The 10,216-nt window shown below is 36.6% G+C and overlaps 1 long non-coding RNA gene across 1 annotated transcript; it reads right to left on the bottom strand.

Annotated features, from left to right (window-relative positions):
* On the bottom strand, positions 337–5,824 carry LOC109723536. The gene is made up of 3 exons (XR_002219701.1): positions 5,188–5,824; positions 4,239–4,277; positions 337–451 (listed from the first exon to the last, which is right to left on the bottom strand). It is a non-coding gene; the product is annotated as an uncharacterized LOC109723536 (long non-coding RNA).

Raw genomic sequence — 10,216 nt, forward strand, 5'->3', positions numbered from 1 at the left:
AAGAACCGATGGGCCACAAAGGAAAGGGAGGATGAGAGAAAATTAAACATAAGAACAGATGGGAAACAGAGGAGAGGGAGGAGGACACAGGAATATTAAAGTAACTAAAACCATATTATGACAATAATAAATGAAAACAAGAATATTAAAGTAACTTAAAACCAGATTATGAAACCAACCCCACCACGGATTATGACAATAATAATATTAATAAGAATACTTTGAAAAACTGACCCACCACGAATTATAATAATAATATTAATAGGAATACTTTGAAAAACCGGACTATACAATTCTCTTTTATATTTTATCAAATATCGTAATTAAAATTCCTTATCGTAATTAAAATTTATTTTTGTAATTAAAAATTCCTTACCATGGCAACCGATTGATCGAAAGATCCAATTTGTAGGATTTCAGGGGAATGCCGGTTCCATGCCACTGCCTGAACCTGTAGCAAGCATCAAGAAAGATAAAGAGTGATGCTTCTTTAATGATCAAAACATTTATTAGTATTTTCAAAGAAAGAAATATTAATGCCAAATCACTAAATCATTTAAAAATAATATATATGCTAAGCATGAATCAAACTCAAATGTAGCCTAAACAAGATGGTATTTGTCACATCAAACGAGACGGAAAAAAAAGACTCTAGGAGAAACATAACATCATAGTGCCTAAACAAGGTGATGCTCTTGTCCAACCCACTGAACAAAAATAGTCCCAATCATGTAAAATCGAAGATTCTAAACACCAGTTATGTAATCAGAAATTATGCAAGTGATGATGGTCTTGTCCAACCCACCGAACAAAGATTACTCCCAATCATGTAAAATCGAAGATTCTGAAAACAAGTTATGTAATCAGAAATCACGCAAGTGATGATGGTATACATCTCCTATGGTTCATATTAACTATAAAAGAAATCATGCAAGTTTAATAATGCTAAAAAATAAAAGAAATTCAAATTTGAGATCCATCAAATTCTAGATTATGACTATTTTCATTTGGATTTTTGATTTTTAGAGAATAAGATTATAGCAACAATTTCCAGTTTTTATGGATAGCAGTGCTATTATAGTAAGGGCTTTCGTTAACAACAACTTATCAAGCTTTGCCAAGGCCTCCTAGCAGTATAGAAGCTGCGTGTTTCTTTCGTTCATGTCATCTACATATATCCAAATACAGCAAATCGTAGATACACTGAAATTCATTAAGAAAAGAATTTAAAAACAACAAGTAAACAATAAATAAATTACACAAGAAATGTTCAAGATATAACAGATGCAATCTGAAGAAAACAAGAAAAAAAAAATTAAAAGCAAAATAAAAGAAAATAATATAGACCAAGAGATGAAATCAAGATAATAAGATAGTAATGAGACTAATAAGAGACATGAACAAAAGAGAAATGAAAACAACATTAACTGATAGGATAAGAAGAAACAAATCAGATTAGGACCTTTTTCATTTTTTGAAGGAGAAAGCCTGTAGGCGAGATGCAAGATGCATCCTTTGGAATTGCTATAATGGGGCTTTGATTAACAAGAACTAATCAAGTTTACCAAAGCCTCCTAGCGTTATGCCATTATAAAGCTTGTATTTCTTTCTTTTCTAGCATGTGTTTGTCTACCAAAGATAATCTATCCACCGAAATACAAGGGACACTATAGATATCAATGCTTACACCCAAAAGAATACTCTATAAAACACTATAGATATCAATGCTTACACCCATAGGAATACTCTATAAAGCCATCACCACTAAGGAAAAGCGGCTGAAAAAAATGAGTTCTATATAAAACTATCATTGGTACATAAGAACTTCTGTTAGGAGTGAAAAAAATGCGGATAATCTCCAATTCTAAACCAAAGACCTCTAGTTGAAAGAAGGACAGGGCCAAGAAGTAATAAGGTACAGGTACTCCCATTCTTCAAGTTTGCTTTGTTTACTAGCAATACAACCTTCACAACCAACTTGAATTGTTTACATTATTAAAATGTTGTTTTCATATGCAATTAATAAATAATTGAACCAAAACCACAAACCTAAAACTTAGTCGAGTGAATTAGAAAAGATGGAAAAACTGAAAGTCTAGACCAACATATACCTCTAGTTGAGAGAAGAGAAAAGAGAAGGGGAGGAACTAAGAAAGAGATCCACAAAGTCCCTTTAAAATTTTATTTGCATTGTGTTTATCAATTATCAAATATGGTAAAAATGTCACAAATCAACTTGTATTGTTTAAGTTATTACAATTTTGCTTAATAGTGCCAACTACATTCAACCAAGCAGTGGAAGAACAAACCCCAATTTTTTTAAAAAAAAAAAGTTGTACCAATTTTTTTTCTTGAAAGAATATATACATTCTAATATTTAAGCAGATCGCACAAAAAAAGATTAAAAGATGCAGAATGTTAATCAAATTGCAGTGAGTTGTAGTTGAAAAAATTATCTCCGCAAGCGTGATAATGCTATCCATTGGTAACATTCACGCCAAATAACCCCAAGATACAAACTGAAATTTCAACCTACAAATAATGTTTCTTTCAACCCCAATTGGTGAAAAGATTAGAGAGGGAAAGGGAGAGAGAGAGAGAGAGAGAGAGAAAAGAGAATTTGACGAATTTCTCCATAACGTTTTGAAAGAAAAAAAACAGTAGCTTAGCACACATTATATAAGCCAGGTATGAACATGAGCCCGCAAATATTAACTAAAAAATCATTAACCATTTCCAATAAATGATAGATCCTCAAACCCCCAAAACCTCCTACACCCTAATCGTTGAAACCCAATACCCTTAAGCCCAAACCACAAAACCTACAAACGTAGAAGCATAACACCCCTGAACTGTCCCCTAAACCTCCTAAAGAGAAGAGGGTAGAGAATATGTAAACATAGACCAATCTATAATCTCGAGGGAAAAGAACTAGAAAGCTACAAAAGAGATCCAAAAAAAATTTACTTGCAAAATTTGTTTCTATTCTATTTCAAATTAAGTTTGATTTCAACCAATACAAGTTTCACAAACAAATTTGCGTTGTGTAAGAAATTACAATTTCATTTCCATACACAAATAAACAATCAAGCTTTAAAGTATGAAATTTTAAATTCCTATGGAGACAGAATGTTAATCACTTGAAATGCTACTAATATTCAATTAATTTTCAATGGCATTCATTCAATCAACTGACCCAAACAGTTACATGCAAATCTATTTAATTGACATATCATCACTTCTTAGTCTCTCATTCACAATCTATATGTTTTGGCCTTGGAGAAGCAAAACAAGTATATCAAACCCAGACTGTGATTAAGATAATGCATATTTTCATCACTTAATGCTGAATCAAAGAATAACTGCCAAATACCTCAACACATAAACGTGATCAAACTAATCCTTTTCCAACACCTAGCAGTGATAAGAATTCTAGAAGAAATTGCAAAAGAGATAGAGAGACAGAGTCAAAGAGAGAGAGAGACTATGCAAAAACAACCGATTAAACCCGTCAAGGATATAAAAAAGGAAGTACAAGAAGCAACAATTTCCATGCTCAAATACTTCACCATAATTTTCCAATTAAAGAAAATCTAAGAAAGTTAGGCATTTAAAAACATGACAAGCATAATATATTGTGTTAAGTCTTATTAAAAGATCACATTGTACCAAATTAGACGGTCGAAAACTTACTCATTTTCTTCAAGAACTCATTCAATTTGTATCTTTAAGACGGGCCACATGCCAGATCCAAACAACTTGCCAAACAAGGCTGACAAGGCCCAAAAAATTACCAACCACTGCAAGTTATATTTATATTGTAGTTATCTACAAATTAACTTGAGTTAATGAGGATTTAAGCTTCACAAGTACAGAACTGAGCCTCAAAACCCTTGCATCCAAAAGACTAAATCCTTTACTAAAAATCTAGAGAACTAGACTGTAATTGTCGGACCGAAGTGGGGCAAGGCTGAAAGCCGAAAACAAGATCCACGACTTTCACAGGCTTTGCTTAGTTGTAGCAGGCACGGACTAAAAAAAGGCTATAGCACGAATGCAGTTATTTATTATCCTATAAAAAGGGAAAAATATATGTAGAAGCTAACTAATCTGATTTTGGATACATTTGTAAAATATCAAATAAGGTATAGCAACTTTCTCTAAGAAGAACAATTCCGAGACTGCAATCATTTTAATCCTCACACATACATACAACAAATCTCAAACATACAACTTACCTCAGAAGTAGTTTTTGTCACCATTTGTTTTCTTGCAACCTGCAGTTTAACAAACAAACCATCAGTAAATGACTAAAAAACTAGCTAAAAACAAAGGCATATCACTTCTTGACCAAAAGACTAGCTCAAAAAACATCAGTAACAGTACTTCCTACAAAATATTGATGTCAAAAAAAAAAAAAATCAAGAGAATCACTCATACAAAAATGACTGCAATTTCATTTGTTAACAAAATTTACAAAAAATTTAAGTGTGTTTAGCAGCAGGTGGTGTAGTGCTTCAAGTGCAGCAAAGTAGCATGTGCCGTGTAGTGCTTCATGTAGGTAGTGATGTTAGAAGCAGCAGCATAATAATGCTTTATGTAGGTGGTGGTGGTCGTAGCAGTGCAGTGCTTCACGTAGCAGTAGCAGCATGATGTTATGTTTCTTGTACTCTTCAATTAGGTAGAAGCGGCAGCGGTACTACTTCATGTCGGTGGTGGTGGTAGAATGGTGTTTCATGTTGCAGTGATAGTTGTAATGATTCATGTAACAGTAGTAGTAGTGCTTCGTGTAAAGTACTTGAAAATACTATGCTTCCAAGCAAAAAGCAAAGAGATACATTCTCGAATTCCAAGATGGGAAAAATAATCGAGTAAAATAATATAAAGACATGAAGAGAGCAAGAGAACAAACGGATCTAAGACAGTGAGAAATCAAAGGCGTGATGATATAATACCAATCAAATGGAAATATTATGCTTCCAGGCAAAAGGCAAAGCGAGACACATTCTCGAATTTTTCGAGATGGAAAAATAATCGAGTAAAATAATATAAAGACATGAAGAGAGCAATAGAACAAACGGATCTAAGACAGTGAGAAATCAAAAGCGAGATGATATAAAACCAAAAAATAAAACAAAGTAGTAAACAAAAATTTAAAAAAATAATGAAGTATATCTGGGAGGTTACCGAGTATGGTGTGCTCATGGATCGAAATCAGAGAAAAGTGTTGAATCCGCCAGAAACCTTTTCGAATCAGCTTAGGAAACACCACGATCGCTCCGATCCCATCAAAAAGCCGACGATCGGATGGGAAATCACGGGATCTCATCGCGACTTCGATAGGATCCTCCACCCTTTGAGCTATGAATAGATCGCCGCTTTATTCGGAGATCGCCGAAGAGGCGGCGGAGAACGAAAGAGAGAGGGGAGATGGAGAAAGAGAAAAGGGGAAAAAAAGAGAGAGATGGGAGGAAGAGAGGGGGCTGTGAGACTCTGTCTCTCTCTATCACCATGGATCGATCGATGGTGGTGATGTAGAAGAAGAGAGGGGGCTGTGAGCCTGTGAGACTCTGTCTCTCTCTCTATCATCATGTCTCTCACTCTCTCTCTCTCTCTCTCTCTCTCTCTCTCTCTCACAATTTAGATCGAGGAAGCCTATCTACTGAATCTGCCCAGACGAATGGAGGACGAGTTTCCTAGCGAAACTCCCTCCAGATCGAGGACGATGGAGGGAAAAGAAATTTGGGAACACACGATGAGAGCATGGCGGCTTCGGTCATTCGGTGTGCTTCGTGGTGATTTGGGCGGAATTAGCCGAATTTTTCGAAATCACGACGCGGGGAGAAAGGCAAAAATACTTGGGCTTCAAGTTTTTTTTTCATATGTCAGACTAATCCTTCGGGATAATCTACTGGATGCCCAGATGAATGGAACATCGGCCTGATTTGCAGCAAAATGGGCCGAACATCGTGTAGTTGATGCAATGTGCTCCTCCGTATCAGGCTCAATGGGCCATTTGGCGTTAGATATGAGAAGATCTATGACAAAGGCCGAACCAAAACAAAATAAAGAGTGTCACAGAAAGTAGAATCAATCAGGTTAAGTTGAATTCTTATCGAAGGGCCACGGTCAATTTACCGGCTAGAGCCATTAGAGGTTACTTGCGGGATGGGCTTGGCCTTTGAGAAACTGATATTCTATTAGGCCATTTAGTCTTGGGCAGTAAAAAGATCTCGCCAGGCGTGGCCCTGGATATCAATTGCTCAGCCCATTATGTTATAAATGCATATAGATCATGAGTCTTTTATCACAATTCTGAAGTAGCATAATCCAATTTCATTGGGCTCAGATGGACTATGCTAAATATATTATATCCAACCAACATGGACAAGTAGAGCCCTCTAGGGTGAGAATGGACCCAACCTGTGCCATTCTCATCTATAATATGCTATCAATGAATTTTAATATGAAGTTTTTACAATAATGAGAAGCAAAAATTACATTGCAAAACAAACAAGGTTGATTTTTTTTTTGAGGCTTTTGAATGTCAAAAATCTCTCAAATAATACTTTATCATACAAGCAATTTAAGCCTATTTGATATTGAGGTCTATCATAACTAGACTAAAAAGAGACAGGACAAAGATTCATAAACATTGCCTTAATCATATGTTAGTCCAACTAGTGCGATTTTGTACAACATAATATTATTTATGAAAATTAATAAATTCTTTTAGTATTTTTCCTACTGCATATAACGCATTATCTCTAGAGTTCCAAACGAAACCTACGTTTTTTTAATGAGGCTAAAGATGTTCTTAGATGACTTTGTACTTAATTAAATCAAATGTCAATGAGTATAGAAATAAGATAAAGTGTTTAGAATTGAACATTATGGAGTTTTAATATGACCGACATAAAATGCAAGTACAGTAAAAAAAATTATACTAGACGTTGTGTACTTGTGTGGGCCTGACCATTTATAGTTACTCATGTCATGCTAGTCGCGTAGCCTCTCATTCTTTCTTTCTTTTTGTGCCCAAAATTCATTCTGTTAAGACTCATTTTCAAAATTTCGTGTCACTAATCTAGCCCACTGCTTTGTCAATAACAATAATAATTTATTTGATTTAAAAAGTTTAGGTTGTCTTCCAATATTTTAACTATAAAAATTGGACTTTCACAGCTTTCTTGCGTGAAAAATGTAATTAATTATCTCCAACATCCTGTCGTATTTTCGTTCAAAAAGAGTAGTCTCTGGGCGGAGGCTGAGAAAGGCCCAGACGGGCAGCCCGTGCCATTTTATTCTTACGTGTGCTCAAGTTGTTGGACATTTTCAATATAATGTAACCAGATCGCACCTGAAAGAGTTACAAAATTAATTTCAATGACCCAATACAGTAATCACGGACATGCTTTGCAATGGGCCGGGATCTTAGTTTTTAATAATTTATATTCAATTTCAACCTGCCCTTTAAATCCTGGACTGTTTTGTTAGTTAGAGCCCATGATGCTCAAAAACTATAGCTTTCCAGGCTCGGGCCTACATTAACTAGGGACCGGCCTCTAATAATTAAATTTATTAAATTAAATGAAAATTTTAAATTCTCATTTGGAATTTTGATTTTTTTAAATTTATCTTAATAGTGTTTAAGTTAAATTTTGACTTTGACCTTGAATTTGAATTGCAAAGTCAAACTTCAAATTCAAATTGTTGAACGTGAAGGTGCTCAATCAACAGTTAAATGTTCTATGTTTTATACAAAATTGAAAAATAAAATATATTGATAATTGTTTAAATAAAAATGATAAACACAGATTCAACTGTTAATGTTTTGACATGACTTATTATATTTTTAACATTTTAATATTTATTATTTAAAATAGTTTGTGGGGAAGAGATGACGGGTTAGGCTAGAGCTCTAAAACTCTAAAAATTCTAAACCCTCGCAGCATTTGCTAAAATAAGTAGTTGCATGAGATAAAATATCCAATGTTTTTAGGGTTAGAATTGAATCTAGGGAGAGGATCATACAGAGCTATTTCTTGTTTGTATATCTTTTAGGGATAAACCACTAAAAATGTTTCGTGATAGCAATGTGCAAAATTACGCCCAAATTAGTTTGACCAGGACTAGATATTTCTGACTGAAGGCCCATAGGCCTATAAATGGTAGATCCATGGGCCGTTAACGGAGATTGGGTGGACTGGCATTTACGTTGACTGGGAACCGAAGCTGGATACCAACTAACATGTTGGGTTGAGCTGCTGCACAACTGAGAACACTAAGTTGGTCTCCAGAAATCAGGCCGGAATTAGGCTGCCGTTGCTTTGGTCCAAAAACGAACTGACTAGACTGAGGAGACTTGCAATCTCTTCACGGAGGCCAATCCTTAACAATACATAATTTGACAGTCTTTAAAAGTATACGTGGCAACCTTACATTTTTCTTGCATTTTTTTTTCTTTGTTTTTCCTTTCTCTCTTCTCTCCTTCCCGAGGCCTCTCTCCTTCCCAAGAAACTTTACCTTCTTCCCAAGACCTCTCTCCTTCCCGAGATATATTCTTATTCCCGAGGTTTAGCCTCTTCCCAAGATAATAGCTGGCTCCTGTTTCTGTCTCTTTCCTCCTCACCCATACTCTCTCTCTCTCTCTCTCTCTCTCTTAGCCTTGACGGAGACGAGGAAGCGGATGGGGACGGGGCCGGATCCTCCGGGGACACTCCCGCGTCGCAGGAGAAGCAACTGAGGAGGGGGCGCTTCTTCCTCTTATTCTTCTTATCCTTCTTCCTGCTCGCGGTAGAGGGGAGCGGAGGAGGAGGAGGAGGAGGGGGTTTTGATCGATCGGTGGCTGGCAGGGGAGAGGGAAGCTCCGTGGAGAGGTCGAAGTCGACGAGCATGAGGTGGTCGTTGTCTTGGATGAGGACGTTCTCGGGCTTGACATCGCGGTACACGATCCCCAGTCCGTGGAGGTGCTCCAGCCCGAGGACGAGCTCCGCGGCGTAGAACCTGCGCTATATATATATATAAAAATAAAAAATAAAATAAAAAAAATAAAAAGAAGAAGAACTGTGCTCCTCTTCCCTTCCCTGTCCGTCGCCGCCGCGTCCACGGCTGCCACAAATATCACCCCGCCGTCGCCGCTCGGAGCCACCCCAAGTCGACGCCGTCCGCTGCCGTGCCCGCCACCGACATCGCCCAACACCGCTCGAAGCTGCCCCAAGCCGGCGCCGTTTGCTGTCGTTCCCGCCCCCGACGTCGCCCAACAACGCCCGCCACCGACGCCGTTCGCTGCCGTGACCGCAGCATCCACCGCCCAAGTCACCTGACGCCGCCCGAGCCGCATCCGTTGCCATCGCTGACGTAGCCGCTCAACTCAAGTCGCTGCTCAACTAGAGGTCGCACCTATCAACCAGCCTAATTGCTTTGGGAGTAAGAAAGAAAACAAAAAAAAACGGTGGCCAATTGCTTTCTTTTGTATTATGATATTTTATAATAAGACTTATTTACAGCTTAAAAAAAAAATCAATTTTATTATAACTTCCACAATTAATATATATATATATATATATATATATATATATATATATAAGAACTATTCTAATATATATTATGCCCCACAGTTATTTGATGCTACAATTTTGGCAATTGGATTAAGGAAATGGTGGTTAAGATGATGTTGGGCCCCCCTAGGGTTTGTGGGTGTTGGTTGTGATAGTATGATCTAACGACCGGTGAAGAATTATAAGAGCGGTTAGACTAACGCCCGGAAAACTTGTTAGCCAAGCTGTTTGTCTATTTAATTAGCTAGTAGCGATCTAATATATATATATAGTAAAGCATAATACTTGTAAAAGTATCACCAGTGATAGCTTGATGTGGTTCTTAGCCCTTGGATGAGAGGAGTGAGGTTGAGATGATGGTAGTTAGATGATGGTAGCGATATAGTTGTTGATCCAAGGTACTATTAGTAATCAAAAAGTAGATCCAATGGCTAAAAACACACCAAGTATCTTGGGTGATACTTGTAAAAGTATTCTAGCCCTACTCATATATTATATATATATATATAGGTGTTTAAATAAATGTTATTAAATACACACCCTTGATTGGCAACATACTATTATTATTATTATTACGGTTAAACAATAAAAATAATTAATATTATTGTTAGAGAGGGTTTTTTTTTTTATGACCAGTTTCATCGGAGCGAGGTCTG

Source organism: Ananas comosus, linkage group 17 (assembly GCF_001540865.1).
Source record: "Ananas comosus cultivar F153 linkage group 17, ASM154086v1, whole genome shotgun sequence".
Lineage (NCBI taxonomy): Eukaryota > Viridiplantae > Streptophyta > Magnoliopsida > Poales > Bromeliaceae > Ananas > Ananas comosus.